The sequence below is a fragment of the Manacus candei genome, unplaced genomic scaffold, assembly GCF_025592945.1.
Source record: "Manacus candei isolate 608988 ecotype Guabito, Panama unplaced genomic scaffold, ASM2559294v1 h1tg000151l, whole genome shotgun sequence".
In the NCBI taxonomy this organism is placed as follows: Eukaryota; Metazoa; Chordata; class Aves; order Passeriformes; family Pipridae; genus Manacus; species Manacus candei.
In genome coordinates this window covers 1,620,998-1,640,915 of record NW_026138199.1, presented here as the reverse complement: position 1 = coordinate 1,640,915, position 19,918 = coordinate 1,620,998, and the positions used below count along the sequence as shown (strand labels likewise).

At 51.5% G+C, this 19,918-nt stretch overlaps 1 protein-coding gene across 2 annotated transcripts in view; it reads right to left on the bottom strand.

Moving 5' to 3' along the window:
• Nucleotides 1-1,242: 1,242 nt before the first annotated feature.
• The window catches only part of LOC127463170 (uncharacterized), a 142,109-nt gene continuing 123,433 nt past the window's right edge, over nucleotides 1,243-19,918 (bottom strand). The window contains exons 2-4 of one of the 2 annotated variants that reach the window (XM_051772273.1): nucleotides 10,943-11,068; nucleotides 7,684-7,817; nucleotides 1,243-1,496 (exon numbers count right to left, since the gene is read on the bottom strand). The gene's annotated coding sequence lies outside the window, so the exon portion shown is untranslated. Of the gene's footprint in view, nucleotides 1,590-7,683; nucleotides 7,818-10,942; nucleotides 11,069-19,918 lie in introns of both variants that reach the window. The other variant, XM_051772272.1, reaches the window with a different exon arrangement.

The window sequence follows — 19,918 nt, the reverse complement described above, 5'->3', positions numbered from 1 at the left end:
GGACATTCATTCCCATCATACAGCTTTGTGGGATAATGAGCTTTAACCCTTTCCCAGAGGCAGGATGGAATTGTGTCAGTTGTAGAATTAAGAGCAAAATGCCAAGATTCTGGGTAATCCATTTGGAGGAGGGGGATGAAGAGACCACTCTGCTAATCTATTATTTTAACTGGCCAACTACCTGGAACCTGCTGAGCTCTGAGGCTGGAGGAGCAGCACAGGCAGAGCTGAGGTCCCTGGGGTGGGCTGGGGAATGAAAAAGGCTGGAATTTTAGGGCAGACCCACCTGTGTGTCTGGGTTTGTCTGCAGGAAGGAAATGAGCCTGGCTTTGGAAAAAGGACTTTTCTCTTTGATAATCCCAGACCTGAGGAGTTGGTGCCATGAGCAGGTCCTTGAACACAAGGAGATGTTTCACAGAAGAACTTTTTGCCCTTGCTGACAGAACACTCTGGCATTCTGGGCTTGGACTGTGTGTTCTGGACAGGGTGGGATTCCCAAACCCTCCTGGAGGAAACGGGGGTTCTTCCTTTGCCTCTGGTAAAAGAGTGATTCTGATCTAATCCAGCACTGCAGGGCTGCTCTGGGACTTGGCTGCTGCCTCTGGGCTATGGATTCTGTTTTACCTCCTCTAAAACACCCCAGATGGGATCAGGTTTTGTACAAAAATGGGGCAGAGACCCTCCAGCACCTCCCCACACACACAGGACCCCACGTCATCACCAGATTTGGGGAAAGGAACCTTTTCTAAGGTGAAATGGGCAGGGTCACTGCTTTCCCTCACTTGTTCTGAAATATAAGGAGACATCATCTTTGGAGATCATCTCATACACCAGTTTTGGGGATCATCTCTCCCCCAGGCTGTTGGAGAGGCCTCGGGAGCCAGGATCTGTCCCTCTGTCTTCCCCCTCTGTTCTGGGTCAACCACTCAGCCCTGCTCAGCTCAGACACCTCTCCAGCAGCACTCTCTGGGTCTGCCGGGTGTTCTCACGCAGGAAATGTTGATTTAACCCTCTCAGGAATTACCATTACTCAGGGCAGTGCCCTTTGAAGTGGTTACCAGCCCCATTAGCAGTGAGTGCTGGGTGTGGGGTGTGGCTGCAAGGCAACAGTGTCATTCTTTTTCCTGGGGACAGAATTTTAATAAGGGGAGTTTCCCTTGGTGCACTGGGTAGGTGTGAGGCAGATGCTGTTTTGGGCAGCCAAGTGAGATGCAAAATTTGGAGAATACAGTAAAATAGTGCTTTTTGTTAAGGCCCCTTCACACTTGTCCTGTGGCACAAAACTGGAGAGACCAACCCCTGCAACTCAGTAGAAAACATGGCTGAGAGATTTGAGAAGTTCCCTGTTGCTGTTCAGTCCTGAATCCCAAAATCCCAGAATGTGCTGAGCTGGAAGGGACCCCCAAGGACCATCCAGTCCAACCCTCAGCCCTGCACAGGCCCAGCCCCAAGAGTCACCCCCTGTGCCCCAGAGGATCAGCCAAACCCTCCTGCAGCTCTGGCAGCCTTGGGGCTGTGCCCACTGCCCTGGGGAGCCTGGGCAGTGCCCAACCAGCCTCTGGGGGAAGAACCTTTGCCTGAGATCCACCCTGAGCCTGCCCTGACACAGCTCCAGCCGTTCCCTGGGTGCTGACCCTGCTCCCCCAGAGAACAGATCACTGGGCCAAGGGGTTGTGCCCAGAGATGTGTAACTCCATGGAGCAGAGTTTGCACTGCCATCACAGACATTTTCCTGGGGATTTTTTCCTCAACTTTGCCCCACCAGCTCTGAGTTTGGTAAAACAGCTGCCAACAGAGGTAGAGCTCCGGCTCATCCCTGTTGCAAAATCTCACGTTGGTGATGTGTGAGAGATGCTCTCAGCCTATTCTGGAGGGGGTGCTTACTCATTTTCCTGAGAGCAGAGATGGTCCCTGGGCATTTGTGTTGGCAGCAGTGCTGTAACACCTTCCCTGCTGGCACTGGTTATGTAAGGAGCTAAAAATGCTGCGTGACTCACCTGTCTGAGCAGAGCTGTTGGAACAGGAGCAGAGCAGTGAGTTATCCCAGCCACGGGTGCAGAGCAGGCCCAGCAGACACCTTGCCCAGTATCCCCCCCTTGGTGGCTGCTTCTCCTGCAGACCCACCTGCTCTGGGTCCTCTTTCCTCCTCTTCCCCACTCCCATTTGTTGAACGATGTTGGAGCCCCTCCAGAGCTCATCAGTTGTGCTGCTGAACCCTCCAACACTCAGGCTGGGTCTTTGCTGGGGGACATTCCAAGCCCCCTCTTATCTCCAGGCCTCCTCCTCTCCCTTTATTTTGTTTGCTCCCTTTCCATTTTCCTGCTCTCTTTCTAAGGAAAACTTCAATCCAGGGGCCTCTGCAGCTGAGGGAGGCTGGATCCAGGTTATTTGGCTTCTTCACTGTGTGCACAAACCCTTGCTGTGTCCACTGGTGGACACCCTGGTGCTCAACTCTTCCACCCTTGTCCCCTCAGCCTGCTCCTTCCCTGATCTGTTCTGGGGGGCCTCGTGCCCCTCCACAAAGGACACTCAGTAAAGTCCCTCATCTCTTCTTTCATGACCTACTTTCTCTGATTTTGGCTCACATTTCAGTGCTCCATCAGATCCATGATGAGTCTCTACCGAAGAGGCAAATTCCTGTACATTCTGTGGACTCTTTGTGCCACTGCTTGAGGTTTGTGCCACTGTCTCCAAAGGACTGTAATTTTTTCTGTAAATGCTGAAGGCTCATAACAGTGAGTTTGCACTCAAACACTGGGTTTGCACTGAAGTTTTCAGCCCATTGTCCTTCCCAAACCTGAGCTCTCCAGCTCCCTGCAAGGAGGTTGTGATGAGATGAGGTTTGACCTCTTCTCTCAGGCAGCTGATGATAGGACAAGGGGAAACAGCCTCAAGCTGCACCAGGGGAGGTTCAGGTTGGATATTAAGAAAAATTTCTCCCCTGTAAGAGTGTTTAAGCATTGGCACAGCTGCCCAGGCAGTGGTGGGGGCACCTTCCCTGGAGGGCTTCAGGAAATGACTGGACATGGCTCTTCATGAGATGGTTCAGTGGCCATGGGTGTGTTCAGTCAAGTTGGACTTGGTGGTCTTGGAGATCTTTCCCAACCTTAATGACTCTGTGGTTCCAGTGCTGCCCCTTCACAAACAGGAGTAAGTCAGGGAGCAGGATTGGGTCCTGCTGCTGCTTCTTTCTTTCTGGGAGCACTTTGTTGCTGGATCCAGATGTGCCCATTCCAACTGAAGGTGGGCAGAGACCTCCCCTCACAGACCTGGAGGGTGCAGGTGGGAACCCTCAGCTCCAGAGGGAGCTCCAAACTGCACCTGCTGGGGTGGGACAGGCAAAGATCCACAGGCCCTGCCAGCACCTGCACCACGGAGAGGAGACAGGCAGCTGTCCACGCTCTGCTCATCCTCTGGGGTAGTATTGCAACAGGAGGAGGTCCCAGATCCAGTCCCAATCCCAGTCCTAGTCTCAGTCCCAGTCCCAGTCTCAGTCCCAGTCCCAGTCCCAGTCCCAGTCCCAGTCCCAGTCCCAGTCCCAGTTTCAGTCTCAGTCCCAGTCCCAGTCCCTACCTGCTCTCCACCAGCGAGTCTGACAAAGGTCTGACACCTTCCAGGGATTTCTGCTCCTGGGCCCAACTTGTGCTTCTCAGTTCCTGATCCCACGTGGTCACAGAGGGGGCAGGTTGGAAGGGACCCCAGTGGGTCCCCCCTCCCTGCCCAGGCAGGGCTGTCCTGGGGCACCAGGGGAGGAGACCCCCCCTCCCTGGACAGCCTGTTCCACTCAGTCACCTGCAAAGTGAAGAAGTTCTTCCTCATGTTCAGGTGGAATCTCCAACTTCTTCTGTGAGTGGAGGGGCTACAGAATTGGTCCTGGATAGGGTGACCCCAACAGAGATTTAAATCTACTGATTCCAGGCTTGATCTTCCTTATGACCCTAAGAAGGGTCAAGTCCAGAGTAAAGTCCATGTTAAAGGGTCAGGCTTGGAGCACAAGGCATCACTCACCAGCTTTTGGACACAAGGACACAGTGTAGGATGGAGGTGGTTTATACAACAGCCTAAATACAGAACCACAGGATGGTTTGGGTTGGGAGGGACCTTAAAGCTCATCTCATTCCACCCCCTGCCATGGGCAGGGACACCTTCCACCAGCCCAGGTTGCTCCAAGTCCCATCCAACCTGGCCTTGGACACTTCCAGGGCTGGGGGTGGGTTTTCAATGAGTGCCCACAAAGCACAGCACAGGCTTCATCTTCCCCAAAGCTGAACTGGGCAATGCCCAAACACCTTGAAACGTTCTCTGCAAGACCAGGAATCAGTTTTCCCTTGTCAGGAAGAAAGCAGAAGCACTGACTCCACTGTAGAGGCACGAATTGCTCTCAAGGAAAACACAAAAACCCAACCCAACCACGCTACCAAAGGGCTGGTTAGAGATTAAAGAGGGAGGGCGGGAGCTCGGAGGAAAGGTCAGGCACACAAAGCAAAACATCTAAAACGAAAACTTGGAAACTTTCCTGAGCGTGGAGACAGTTGAATTACCTCAGAACAAAGAATGTTGACTCTCCTTATAAGGAGAGAAAGTTTTGGTTTTAAAAAAAAAAAAAAAAAAGTAAAAGCTTGGTAAATAATTGTTTTCTTCTTTATGGATTTGTTGGGAGTTTAAAAAAAAAAGCTGAAGGAGCCAGTTTGAAATGAAGCAAAAGTGTAGTTCAGGCAAATTGAATGGGTAAAAATTCCAGTTATTTTAACCATTTTCAAGTGGATATTTTTCCTGTAATTTATGCACTGGTTTACCCTGCAAAAAGAAGTTTGAAGCTGGACTAATTAAATACTTTTTTAAGTCAGGTTTTGAGACCTCTTTCGTCCTATTTCTGGGTAAACAGTTTTTGAGGTAGGGATGAAGTCACAGTTGCCTCTCAGAGAGCCAGGTCAGGGCCACTTGATGATGTAATGGGGAGTCTTGACAGACAAATCATGGGGTAAAATCTGCTTGCTCATGGAGGCCAGCAAAACATTCCCTGTGCCTCAAAGAGTAAATCACACGGATCTAAACAAGACATGCAAATAAAGGAGAGCTGGGAATAATTGTTGGAACTCAGCACTCCTGTGTGGGGACAGATGCTCAGCTCACTCAGAGGCCTTCCAAGGATGGTGATCAAGTTCCAGGATCTAAAGGGGCCCACAAGGAAGCTGGAGAGGGACTGGGGTGACAGGACAAGGGGAATGGGTTGAGACTGAAAGAGGAGAAATTTAGGTTGGATATTGGGAAAAAATCCTCCCTGTGAGGATGGGCAGGCCCTGGCACAGGTTGCCCAGAGAAGTTGTGGCTGCCCCTGGATCCCTGGAAGTGTCCAAGGCCAGGATGGAGCAACCTGGGCTGGTGGAAGGTGTCCCTGCCCATGGCAGGGGTGGGACTGGATGAGCTTTAAGGTCCCTTCCAACCCAAACCATTCCATGAATCCATGAAGGCAATTTAGAACATGGTTCACAACCTTGCTCCTGTGAGCACTGTGACCAAGGCAGATGCACTGGGAGGGAGGAGCAGCAACTGGAGCTGGAGAAGGGATGTGCTGAAGACATCTAAGAGCAGGGGTTGGGCACTGGTGAAGATGCAGAGCAGGGTTTTTATTTGGACAGATCTGAAGAGGCAGGTGGATGTGGCATCTTATGGAGTGGACAAAGGGTGACAGAGGAGAGGCAAAGCCTATGGCCATGTCAGTGGACAGCCAGGAGAGAGAGAAGGGTTCTGAATCATTGGGGGGGAAGCCTTGGGTTAGAGAGAAATGCACCAAGGAGGACCAGCTTTTGGTAAAATTAAATGTAACACCTGGTCAGAAGCTTTAGAAATTCAGGGAGGTACCTCTACAGCTCCCTCTGACCCATGGACACAAACCCTGCTCCCCTTTATGCCCCCAAAGCACAGGGTATATAAAAAAGCCAGGCAGGAATCAGAGGCTTTCACTCTCTCCCACCACTCACATTGTTTTTGATAACACACCTTAAATTTCCATCAAATCCACAAGAACCTGCGTTCTTTCATTCTGCATATCTGCACATTACTTGTCCCACCAAAACCAGAATAAGTGTGACCACCAGCTGAGGAGCAGCTGCAGTGATTCATTGGCTGCCTGAACTCAGGATAATAAATCCTTGGAGACAGAGACCAAGGAGTTTTTCCTTGGATGACCAAAGGACCTCTGCACAGTCCTGGAGCAGCTCTTCAAATGCCACCTGTGTAACTTGGCACCTTTGGTGATTAATCACCTCCAGTGATTAATCAGAGGTGCCTCCTGCAGGCAAAGGCACAGAATCATGGAATGGTTTGATTGGGAGGGACCTTAAAACTCACCCCCTGCCATGGGCAGGGACACCTCCCACCAGCCCAGGTTGCTCCAAGCCCCGTCCAACCTGGCCTTGGACACTTCCAGAGATCCAGGGGCAACCACAGCTTCTCTGGGCAACCTGTGCCAGGGCCTCACCACCCTCCCAGGGAACACTTTCTTCTTAATATCCCATCTAAATTTTCCCTCTTTCCCTCTGAACCCATTCCCCCTTTTCCTGTCACTCCATGCTCTTGTAAAAAGTCCCTCTCCATCTTTCTTTTGGTCTCCCTTCAGGTGCTGGCAGGTCTGTAAGGAGCTGAGAGCAGCAGGAGGGAGCTGAGGAGGGATCTCTGCCACGTCAGGAGCACTGACTCTCAGTGTTCTCAGGACTTTGACCTCATACAGAATTTTTTGGTTCCAAGGACCTCCCAGCTCTTTCTCCTGGGCTCCTGCTGGCTGTCAGGAGGGAGCTGTGCTCCTAGCTCTGTGTCCCTCCTGTCCATGGAGGGAAGGCTGAGCTGAGCTGGAGCTGCAGGAGGTTCCAGGAGTGAGCAGTGGGTGGGACTGGCCCAGATGTGCAGGTGATGCACAGCGTTGGCAGGAGGCTCTTTCCTGGCTGCCTTGGATCGAGTTTGCTTCGCACCCAGGAACTTGTCCCCTGTTCCAACTTGCACAGCAAGAGCTGCCAGCTCTGCTCCTTCAGCAAGTGCTCACAAGCTCTTTGGGTCAGGAACCTTCTATCTTTTTTTGTGTTAATCCAAAGGTTTCTGCCCTGGCTCCCATCCCCAATTCCTCCATCCCTCACTGCATCTCAAGAGAGGGATTGGGTGTCAAGAGTGGTGGTGGGGGAAATATATATATATATATGTCTAGGAAAGGAATCTTCTCGTCACCCCCCAGAACCAAACCCACAGGGTGCCCTGCACAAAGGGAGGTGCTGCTGCTTGCTTTTGGTCAGTCCTGCCTTCTCTTAACAAGTTTGTGTCCTTGGGCCTCTCCTGGACTCTCTTCCTCTCTGTTTCTCTTTCAATTTACTGAGGCTTTGGCTGGAGGGGTCACCAAGAGCAGGCAGGAGGGTCATTTGCTGACTCCTTGGTGAGAGGTTCAGTCCCACAGGCAGCACAGGGCTGCAGGCTCAGCTCTGGCTGCTCGTGTCCCTGGAGCTCAAAGCACAGCTTTGCCCCCCCAGCCTGCAAGGAAAGGGGTCCTTGGCCAAGCAGCAGCACCACAGCTTGTGACACGAGGAGAGAAAACGGACTCAAGTTGTAGCAGGGGAAGTTTAGAATCCCAGAATCCCAGAATGTGCTGAGCTGGAAGGGACCCCCGAGGATCATGGAGTCCAACCCTGAGCCCTGCACAGGCCCAGCCCCAAGAGTCACCCCCTGTGCCCCAGAGGATCAGCCAAACCCTCCTGCAGCTCTGGCAGCCTTGGGGCTGTGCCCACTGCCCTGGGGAGCCTGGGCAGTGCCCAACCAGCCTCTGGGGGAAGAACCTTTGCCTGGCATCCAACCTAAACCTTAGACTGGATATTAGGAAAAATTTCTTCATGGAAAGTGTTGTCCAGCCCTGGCACAACTGCCCAGGGAAGAGGTGGTGGAGGACCCATCCCTGGAGGGAATTAAAAGGCAGGAGGATGTGGCACTTGAGGACATAATTTAGTGGTGGCCCTGTCAGTGCTGAGGGAATGGTTGAACTCGATGATCTCAGAGGGCTTTTCCAACCTTAACAATCCTCTGATTCCAACCAGAGCCCCTGTGCCTGCCCAGGAGCTGCTGACAGGGCTCCACAACCATCCTGCTCCCTGGAGGCCCTGGGGACTCACTGAGCACAAGGACCCCACAATCTGCCCCATCCTGGGTGGATGAACAGACCCTGGTGTTGGTCACCCTGTCCCCATCCCGCTGTTCCTGCCCCTCTGTCCTGGACCCAGCCCTGTGCAGATGGTCACAACTCTCCTGGGTTTCTCTTGCTCCTTTCCAGCACTCCCATCATTTGTCATTGGGGGTCTTACAGCTGAGTCTGTCTCAAATTTTGGAATTTTAATATCTGCAAAGTCCTGTGTGGTTCCATGTTTTAAAGTTTGCAACTTTAATAGCTTTCCTTTTCAGATTTTCTGTAACATCATATTTCCTTTTGTTTGGTTGGAGGTACCATAAAAATGTTCAGCTGGATGCCATGAATATCTTCATTCCTGGCAGCAGTGTCCCATCAGGCACAGACAGCAGTGCTGTCTTCCTTTTATTGTCTTTATTCTTCCACTGCCAGGTCCGTGCACAATCTCTCCTGTTACTTCAAGAGCACCCACGTTTGGGCAAGACTTCTTATTTTAATTTCCCTTTCCTAGTGTGGCAGCTGGAAGAGGAATGACAGGGAACTGTGAACTCCCAAACTGTGAAAAAGAAGAATCAATGTGCTGGTTCAGAGCTGTGTGAGTGGGAACCAGGACCAGGCAGCTTTGCCATCACAGTACACAGGATATTTGCACTCTGAAGCAAGACATGGAATTTTCCAGCCATAATAAGCTTCACAGGCTTGTGAACTGCTCAGAGACCTATCAGGAGGACAGGGAGTGGCTCAAGGACACGACAGGCAGGACATGGATGTGCTGACTGTGCCCTTCCATGGCACGGTGTCACCTCTGCCTCATCCTCTGCAGCTCCATTCGTGGTGTTGCTGCAGCTCCTTCCTGAGCTGATGTTCTTCCACGTTCAGGACAAAAAGAGTCAACCATTAACCAAAAGCCCCCCAGAAAACTGCTAAAATAAAGGCTGGCTGTTGTATTATTCAAACACAAGCCTTTCTTTTGGATGCTGGCTTTCCTGTGGCCATAACTCAGGAGTTGGGTGGGTGCCATCCCACGTGTCACCCGTGAGCCCAACACCAGCCCGGCGGCCTCGGGCTTGATCTTGAAAGGCAAGGGAACAATGAACCCTCTGCAGGTCACACGGAACCACCGAGGGCAGGCGAGACACGGGGAGAACGGGAAGAACTCCAGGTGGAGCTGCCAAAGGCAGGGGAAGGAGTGGGCTGCTGTGGGATGAAATGTGAGATGGAAAACCACCAGACTAGGAGGAATAACTCCTGTGTTTGTGGCCAGCAAGGAAAAGCCACCCATGGTCAAATAGCAGACAGCTCAAGTGAAAGCTTGGTGGTGGCAGAAGAGAAAGGAAGAGGATGGTGACGGGCTGTGTGAAGGATGAGACAGAGAAATGAGAGGAAAACTCTGCCCATATTATTAGATGAGCCAGTGCTGCTCTCTGCCTGCAATACCCTGTGCACTTTGTCACTCCTTAAGGGAGGAAAAAGGAGTTATTTCAGAGACAAGCAATGAAGTCGAGTGACCTGCAGCAATTTCTGTGAGAGGAAATGTTGAAAAGCCCCTTCCCCACCTCTCTAATATGTGCAACAGTCTCCATTTACCTTTTCCTTTTGCCTCCAGGTTATTTTGTTCTCCTTCTGCTTTCCATTATTTTGATTAAGCACTTTTGGGGGCTCTGATGGATGAAAGACTCCACGAGAAGTGCACTGGACCAGTGTTGCCCCTTCAGTTCCTGCTCTGAGCCCTTTGTTTGGGCATCCACTTATTTCATTTGTCAGGATGTTGGAAAGTGGCCTTTTCTTTGAAAATTTTTTTCCAGCTAATTTTAGTTTGTTTTATTACATGCACATTGTCCAAGAGAGTGATTAATAATCCTACAGTGCCTTCATGGCTTGCTGAAAAACTGTGGCTGAATTTTTCTTTTTTTTTTTTGACAAAATAATGAGTCTTTGAGTTTATGAAGCCTTTCCCAGAAGTAGGAGCTTTCTTCAAAAGTCTGTTTGTTTGTTTTTAATTAAAAAATAAAGTGTCCGAAACCTGCAAGTTTTCTGGTAATTTGGAAACACTGTTATTTCAATACCTTAAAGAAATTATAACTTGGCCGTTTCATGTCTCTGTGGAAGATTCCACAGGTGGGTTTTTGCATCTCATAAAATTACAGCTCATCACTGACTGTTTAATCCCAGCCATTTGCAGGTGCCCCAGTCACTGCAGTGATGGGTCTTCAGCATCTGCTGTGTCCTGTGTCCCTGCGAAAGGATTCCACGTGCTACAGGTGCTGTAGTGACCATCCTCTCCCATCATCTTCCCAGGGAACCCTCCTTACCTCCAGGGGAGTGTCCAAGATGCTCTAATGAGCATTTTTAGAGCACTCCAGCCCTGCTCAGCTCCTCATTGAGGTGGATCATTTGAAGGATGGGAAGAACTTCAAGGTGTCACTGTGTTTTCAGTCCAAGGAGATAAAACTCATCATGGCCTGAGCAAAACAGCCCCCAGGACCTTCCCCTGTAGCCCCTTCATCAAGAGCCCCAGACTGAAGGTCTGCAGGGTCTCTGTGCAGGGGTCACCTGAGATGTCTCAGGGCAGGTGAATCCCAGAATCCCAGAATGTGCTGAGCTGGAAGGGACCCCCAAGGACCATCCAGTCCAACCCTGAGCCCTGCACAGGCCCAGCCCAAAGAGTCACCCCCTGTGCCCCAGAGGATCAGCCAAACCCTCCTGCAGCTCTGGCAGCCTTGGGGCTGTGCCCACTGCCCTGGGGAGCCTGGGCAGTGCCCAACCAGCCTCTGGGGGAAGAACCTTTGCCTGAGATCCAACCTGAGCCTGCCCTGACACAGCTCCAGCCGTTCCCTGGCTGCTGTCCCTGCTCCCCCAGAGCAGAGCTCAGTCCCTGCCCCTCCTCTGCCCCTGCCCAGGCAGCTGGAACTGCACTGAGATCTCCCCTCAGTCTCCTCTGCTCCAGCTGAACACCCCAAGTGCCCTCAGTGTCCTCCCATGGCTTCAAATCCAGGCCCTGCTGATGGATCAGGGATAGGGGAGGCCAGAGCTCTGCTCTGGAGCGTGTCCAGGGAAGGAAAGGGAGCTGGGAAGGGGCTGAAGCAGCAGGAGCAGCTGAGGGAGCTGGGGGGGCTCAGCCTGGAGAAAAGGAGGCTCAGGAGGGACCTTCTGGCTCTACAACCCCCTGACAGGAGGGGGGAGCCGGGGGGGGGTCGGGCTCTGCTGCCAGGGAACAAGGGACAGGAGGAGAGGGAACGGCCTCAGGCTGTGCCAGGGGAGGGTCAGGTTGGACATCAGGAGGAATTTCTCCATGGAAAGGGTGGTCAGGCACTGGCAGGGGCTGCCCAGGGAGGTTTGGAGTGCCCACCCCTGGAGGTGTCCCAGGAAGGCCTGGCTGTGGCACTCAGTGCTCTGGGCTGGGGGACAAGGCGGGGATGGGGCACAGGTTTGACTTAATGATCTTGGAGGTCTTTTCCAACCCAAATGATTCTGGGATTCTCTGTTTTCTCCTCCATCACAATGCTTATTCCCATTTTTTTTCCTTTGGTTGTTTGTCTATTTAGCTGGAAGGTAACATTATCCACTCTGTGGTGAATAATATTATGTGACAGTGAGAGAAAAATGTCCAGTTGCAGTTGGTTTGTAGACTTTCTACTCAAAAGAGTTCTGCATGTGTTCCTGATGAATTGATTTGTCCCTGCAATGATAACTGTTTGCAGTTTCCCATCCCTGAGTGGCCCAAGGTCATGGAGGGTCAATAGTGGCAACAGCACCCTTGTTATGTCCATGAATGGACAGCTTTTCCATTAAACCTCAGAGGCTCTGAAAACAGGTTCTAACATTTGGGATCAAACTCCAAAAAGGAGTTCCTGGTGGTGAGAATGAAAGGAAGAGAATGGAGACTAAGGCTGGTCCGTGGTGGGTAGAGCAGGGGTCTTATTTATGTGTCACTTAATCCAAGGTCAGATCATTCCCTGTTTCCAGTTTGCCTTTCCCTGTAAATGTAACGGGTGATGACAGTGAGAAAATCCATTGCATCAGAAAAGCTGCCCTGTGTCAGTCACAGCAGAAATGGGGACAAAGTCCAGCTCTTATTTCCTCTCATTTTGATCCTCAGTGATGTTCATTGCCAAGGATCTTGAGCCGACCTCTCCTGGGCCTGGTTTCAGTCCTGCCCACCCTCAGCTTTTCCTCTACTCCTGTGGAAGAGTCCCAGACCCTTGGCATGGACTGAGCCTTGCCTGCTGCTCGTGGGATGTGTTGGAGCTGGTTGCTGGCTCAGGGAATGTCTCATCTGTGCCCTGGGCTTTGTTCCCTTCCCCCCTGCCCCAGCTGTGGCCTCTGCAGCTCTTTGACACAAGGCATGGAGTGGGTGGGTGGGGAGATCTGGGGAGTGGGTGGGTGGGGAGATCTGCACCCAATTCTTGCAGGTGAATTGAAAACCACCCAGGAGAAATCACCAAAAAATATGGAGGTCCTTCAGGAGGCACCAGCTGCCCAATCCTTTCCTGGGTCCCACTCCCCACACTGTAATGGGAACATCCTGAGGCCCATGGAACCCCCAACTCTGACAGGAACAGACTGCAGAGGAAGGTCCAGGAACTGCCCAAGGAGGATGATCTGCTCCCTTTGTCCCTGTATCCATAGGATTGGTACAAATATCTGAACCTGACAGCAGGTTTTGGCCTTCCATGAGCTGCCAGGAGAAGTTCCCTGATCACCAACTCCTACCCCAGAAGGAAGAACCTCCAGTCAATCCAAAGATAGTTTTGCCAGCAGGCAAAGGGTCTGTGCCCCTGGCTCTGTGCAAGCCTTGGGCAAGCCTGGTTGGGAAGGTGACCTGGGTGACCCTCTGATGGAGGGAGGCTGTAATGTCACCCCATCACAACTCCCTGCCACAATCTGGGGGTCACCTGCCTTGCAAAGTGTCCTTCTACTGACTCCATCAAACCTGGAATGTGACCAATCCACGCCCTGGCCCTGGCCCAGCACAGTCAGCAGCTCCAGGATGATCCAGACGGGGGTCAGGTCCCAGGTGTCCCACCGAGGAGTTTGACTGCATTGTCTCAGAACAGGGAACGCTCATCCAAATTTCAGAGCTTCACCTAGACCTGCCTTTAATACCAGACATGCTTAAGGGTGAAAACAAGTTTATTCTGGCAAAGCAGGAGTTTAAATTCCTAGTTGTGAGCACTGAAAGAAGATTACAAAAGAGAAAATAGAGCAGGATTGTAGATCACACTCCACAGCAGGATTCCTCCTGGTATCTCCCACCTGGAATCTCCTGGGCATGTTGTGGCTGTTTGCACGAGGGGAGGAGCTGCACATGGCACTGGGACAGGGATGGGGAGAGATGTGGGTCTAGATAGGCCTGGCAGCAACAGCTCCAGGAGCTGTGTGAGCAGCGGGGTGGTTTCTCTGCCAGGCTGCTGCAGTCATGGGAAGTGTCAGCAGGAGCACTCGAGAGGCAAGAGGAGGTGTAAGACATGGAACAGTGAAATCCAGGTTGAGAAGTGGGGCTGGGAGGAAGGAGGATAAACAGGAGGGACTTGAACCCACAGCCAACACAGGGACTGATTTGAGCCCCAAAACAGTGAGAACCCACAGGCAACCTCACTGTGAGTGCTGGGGGCAGTTTGAAGTGCCACAATACAGGAAGGACATTAAGCTGTTGGGGAGTGTCCAAGGGAGGGACTCAGATGCTGAAGGGTCTGGAGGGGCCATGAGGAGCAGCTGAGGGCACTTGGTGTGTGCAGCTGGAGCAGAGCAGGCTGAGGGCAGAGCTCAGAGGGGGCTGCAGCTCCTCCCCAGGGGCAGCTCCGATCTCTGCTCTGGGGGAGCAGGGACAGCACCCAGGGAACGGCTGGAGCTGTGTCAGGGCAGGCTCAGGGTGGATCTCAGGCAAAGGTTCTTCCCCCAGAGGCTGGTTGGGCACTGCCCAGGCTCCCCAGGGCAGTGGGCACAGCCCCAAGGCTGCCAGAGCTCCAGGAGGGTTTGGACAATGCTCTGAGGGCCAGGGTGGGATTGTTGGGGTGTCTGTGCAGGGCCAGGGGTTGGATGGATGATCCTTGTGTGTGCCTTTCAGCTCTGGATATTCCATGATTCCATGATTCTCTGACTGTTTGAGAAGGACAGATGAGGGGACAAAAGCACTCTTTGGAAGAGTAATAGCCTTATAATACACTTGTTCAAAACACAGCAAAAATTAAAGGCAGGTTTGTAAAATGTCTTTGATAGACAAATAACAAATATATGAGCATAGCAGCCAGTCTGCAGGAGCACAAGCTAACGAGGAGTTTGGGGTTGCCTGAGCAGCCAATAGAAGGAAGAATCTGCCTTAGTGGCAAGAGGAAAAATTCCTATCCCAGAAGAACCTTGGGAATATCTTGGAAAATGGATAATGAGGGCACCCAGATGTGAGATTTAGCACAGAGTTCAGCAGGAACTGTTCCATGGCAATCCCTGAAACCAATTCTCATCAAGCAGTGCTGGAGGATGCTGGAGGTCCAAGAGGACTGAAAAATGGCAAACACAAAAGTATGACCTGTAAAAGCAGGGAAGGAGCACCTTGAGAGCTTCACGTGAGGAGAATCAAACCTGTGCAGCAGAAGGATGCAAGAGCAAATTATTAAATAATCAGCTTAAAGCTGCCAAGAGGATAATAAGATAATAAAGAAACATGGATGTGAATTTATGAGGGATAAATCTTGTCTAACTAATTTAATGTATTTCTTCTGTTTAGCAGCTCTGGGAAAAGCAATAAATGAAATAAATCTTTGGTAAAGCCTTTGAGAGTTTTCTCTGACAGGAACAGCAGCTGGATAACCATTGTCCAGCTCACAGATCTTCTACGAAGAAGGCAGTGATGGACCGGTTTTCATCTCCTTTTGGGAAAGAAAAATAGAAATCTGACTGATTTCAATGAAGAAAATTTCTGTTAGAGGCCAAGAGAAAACATCTTTGCTAAAAAGGCTATGGAGTACCAGGAGAGGCCACACAGGGAAGCTCTGGAACCTCCAGCACAGAAAATTCAGGGGGCTTCTAATGGGTTGGTCTTGGAATTCCTCAGGGGAGCAGGTGGTGGGACTTCTTGGCATCTCTTCCCCTTGTCAGTGCCACGGTGCCACATGGGAGGGGTGTGCAGGTGGCATCTCAGGTGTGTTCCACGTTGGACCTGCACATTTCTCTGCTCTGGCAGTGGCTCTGGTGCAGCTGGGACTCACACCTCACACTCACACAGTGCTCTGCAGCTGTTTGGAGAGGACACAGACCCTTCTCCCTCTGGTTACGAGTGTTTATTGTCCTCCTGCTGTCTCCAGCTGGATGCTCCTCTGGTTCCTGGCAGCTCTGCTCTGGGTCCTGACAGCTCTGCTCTGGGTCCTGACAGCTCTGCTCTGGGTCCTGGCAGCTCTGCTCTGGGTCCTGGAAGCCCTGCTCTGGTTCCTAACAGCCCTGCTCTGGGTCCTGGCAGCTCTGCTCTGGGTCCTGACAGCTCTGCTCTGGTTCCTAACAGCCCTGCTCTGGGTCCTGGCAGCTCTGCTCTGGGTCCTGACAGCCCTGCTCTGGGTCCTGGCAGCTCTGCTCTGGGTCCTGCCAGCTCTGCTCTGGGGGTGCTCCCTGGGCTGGGTTCTGAGTGTTGAGTCAAGGTGTTCTGAGGTGACTGTTGAGGCCTGTGGGTGAGACAGTGGACTGAAGATGACCTGTCCCATATACCTGGTGATAGACATTGTCCATGGAAACAATAGAAAGGCGGGAACTTGTCAGGGACCAATCTCATTTTGGGAATCCCCCAATCTCTGCCAAGGCCTGTGTTCACAGTGCAGGCAGTTGTGGGAGCACCAGCTCACACAGGCACATCCTCCAGTGTCACATGGATTCCTGAGCTCCACCTGTATTCCAAACACCTGAAAGGAGGTTCCAACAGGTGCTTGGCCAACCCAGCAGTTCCCATTGGTGCCCACACTGTGCCAGGAAGGACCAAACATGACCCTGCACCTCCCTGGGCTGAGCTGTGTGGAAACAGGAACAAGAGCTGTGCCCCAGGAGCTCTGCAGTGGCCCTGTGGCCTGGCCATGTTCTCATGGCAGTGCCACATTCTCTGTGCACAGCAGTTCCCACGGGCACAGCTGGCAAACCCCAGCAAGACTCTGTGGGAAATGAACCTCCTGTGCCCAAACTCAGAGCTCTGCAGAGATGGAAGGACTCCATGCAGAGGCCCCTGTTTAGGGACAACAGCTGATCAGAGCACCTGAGGAACCAACAGCCTCAGCTCTTTGGAACTTGTTCTGAGTTGCCCCCCAAGGGAACTTGGAAATCCTCCCAGTGAGGCTCCTCAGGTCCCAGTGAACCTGGCACTGTGTGCTCAGCTCACCCTCTGTCACCCACCAGCAAACTGTGCCCAAACTTCCTTTCCAAGCCAAGGGGAGGGGAAATAAGTGCCTGAGCCCCTCCCTCGCTGTTGGACTCACCTGTGAAGGTCACCTGGTCGTGCCCTTATGGACGAGCTTTGCAGACATCTGGTTGTGGCCAAAGCTCAGGCACAGCCAGGGTGTGGTTGGCACAAGAGTTGCCATCCCCACTGCTCTGGGCAGTATCTCCAGCCTCTGGAAAGCTCTCCCATGGAAATGTCCAGATATGGGCTGGGTGCTGGAACACAAATCCTCCCACTTGCCTGCACATTTCCTTGTCCCCAGGCCACTGAAACAGCGTGTGTTTAACTGTGAGATGGATGGGATTGAGCTGAGCTGTTCAGATCATAATTCCTGTGAGATGTGGATGAAATATTCTGCCTGACTCAGCTGTTGGGAGGCTGCAGGTGCTCAGGGTGTCTGTATTCACCACCAGCTCCCACCACCATCTATTGGCTTGTTTAGCAAAACAGATTCATTCCCTGTGTGCTGCGTATTTAAATTCCTAATGGCAGTAAGAGAACTGCAGAGCAGCCATTCCCAGCTGATCCCAGGGATGTTTGTTGTGCAGGACATGCACCCTGTGCACTCTCTCCCTGGGAGACTTCATTGTCTTGCCTGTTTGTTCCTCTGCTTTGAAGCAAAGCCTGGAGGTTGCAGGTTCTGCTTCAGTGTCTGTGCTTTCCTGCTGTCCCAGCCTGGCCCAGTGAAAGGCTGGACCTCTCCCCTCTGTTCTGTCTCTTTTTTTTTAGCTAAAGAGAGGCTGGTTTTCTTCCACAAATGCCAAACCTTGTATTCAACACCAAGTGCCTCAGCCCAGCCCTCCCTCTTGGACTCACATTTAAAGGTCACCTGGTCATGTCTCTATGGAAGAGCTTTGCAGACATCTGGACGTGGCCAAAGCAGACAGAAGTCCCTTTGCCCCTGGATGAAGGGCTTTGTTGACTGTGCCCACTGTGGCTCTGGGTCTGTGCTGTCAGTGCCCAGCCCAGAACTGGGTCACAGGGGTGAGCTCTTTGCTCAGGGAGACACTGATTTATTGTGATTGTCTCTCAAAGGTCTCCTCCTGGCTGTGGAGCTGCACTACAGAGCTGCAAGTGGCTCCATAATCCTGCAAATAAAGCCAAGTTTTTCTTCTGAAGGACTCTAAGAAGATCCCACTGAACTCCTGCTTTAGCCATGCCTCATCTTTGGTGACTCCAACACCTCCCTGGGCAGTTTAGTTCAATGCTTGATCTCTCAGTGATTTTTTTTTCTAATATCTGATCTGAACCTCCCCTGAGGCTGTTTCCCCTCATCCTTTCCCTTGAAGAGACCAATCTCCACCTCAGTACAACCTCCTTGCAGGGAGTTGTAGAGAGCACTGAAGTTCCCCCTGAGGTTCCCTCATCTTTATCCAGCTCGTCTTCCTCTAGTTACCTTCTTTTATCCTTTTTTTTCTGCAAGTTTGTGGGCCTCAATTATTTTAGGTTTTATCAAAATTGTTACAGGAATATCAAGCAAAGAGCAGGAAAAGATTTCACTTGTGTTTCTGTGCCGAAATATTCCTGTTCCATGTCTTTCCACTATGCCAATAACACCAATCTCTGCTCTCTTCCTGGAAACCCTACACAATTAAATAGTGTTTTGCATGAATGTTTTATAAAAGGCTGTTTCATGACCATCTTGCACCTGCAGCACAGGAGATGTGGTCACGGGCTGAATTCCACCAGCAGAGTCTGAGCTGACCCTCTGAACTCAGGATTTGGGTTGAAATGGGGTCTGTTTTCACCACCAGCTCAGGCCTGGGGGCATAACCAGCTTCATTCCAGCTCCAGCTCATCCCTGCTCTGGAAAGGGGTCAAACAGCATCTCCAGGTGAAGATGCTCCATTGCAAAAGTGCATTTCCAGTCTGAGAGCAGGAGGGATTTCTGAAGAGGCAGGAAACTCCTAAATAAAGGAATCTACTTTTTTTGACCCTGAACTCTTTCAGGTACAGCTCAGTCACAGAAGCTCAGAATCATCAAGGTTGGAAGAGACCTTCAAGATCATCCAGTCAAACCATCAACCCAGCACTGCCACAGTCACCCCTAAACCACGTCCCCAAGTGCCACTTCCAGACACTTCTTGAACACTTCCAGAAATGGTGACTCCACCACCTCCCTGGGCAACTTATTCCAGTGCCTGACCCCTCTTTCAGTTCAGTTTTTTTCTGATATCTGCTCTGAGCCTCCCCTGGTGCCACTTAAGGCTGTTTCCTCTTGTCCTTTCATTGGAGACGTGGCAGAAGAGATTGACCCCACCTCAGTACACCCTCCTCTCAGGGGCTTGTTGAAATGGGGTCTGTTTTCACCACCAGCTCAGGCCTGGGGGTACAACCAGCTTTGTCCTACCTCCAGCTCATCCCTACTCTGGAAGAGTCAAACAGCATCTCTGGGTGAAGATGGTTCACTGCAAATGTGAACCCTCCTTTCAGGGGTTTCACTGAGGTTCCCCCTGAGACCCCACTCACTGCAGAGCTGTTCCAGCTCTTTCCATGACTTTTCCTCCCCCCAGGATGGTGAGGGAGGGCAGCAGGGCTGCCCTTGTGCAGCTGTGCTGCCTGTCCTGGACACCCTGCTGGCCACAGGTGTCCTCCTCTCTTCCCTACGTGACATTCCAGCTCCCGTTTTCCAGCAGCTCCTGGTGTGTGCACACCACATCCTTCAGAAATGTTAAGAGCACAAGTTATTTCCCTGGTTGGCAGCGAACACAAAGAATTGTTCGTTATATTGGCTACTTGAAAACAGGAAATGTTCTTTCCTCTGCTCTGCTTTCTAGCAGGGCTGATTCCCCCCGAGCTGTGCCTGTTCCTGAGCAGGATTTTGGTCATGGCACACACTGTCTCATTTGCATGGGATCTGCATACAGCATGTCCTGAGGTTACAGCTGTGAGTACAGTGTGGAGAGCAGCGGGGTGGTTTTATCTCAGCTGCTGGAAACACTCAGATCAATCCCTGAAAAACACGAGCAACAAGTTGATTGTTGTTTTTTAAAGTTCTACTACCACTGAGCACTGCTCAGTTTGGAGTCTGGAGCCTCAGCTGCAGTGAAAAGCAGAAAGAACACTGTCTAGGGTCTCTTAACTTTTAACTTTTGTCTTTTTTTTTTTTAACTTTTAACTCTTAACTTTTGCTGCTGGCTTTGGCTTTCCACCTCTGGACACATCTGGATTAGTGTTTTCTCTTTGATCACATGTGTGTATATCTGACTCTTGTCATGCAGGAGCTTTGAAAAGAGCACTTGCAGGGATAGGGCTGGATTGGAAGCCAGACAAGGGGGGCATTTCATCAACAGGCAATAGCTCTTCTGGGAGCAGGAGGAGAGGAATCAATGCCTGAAGTTCCTTGT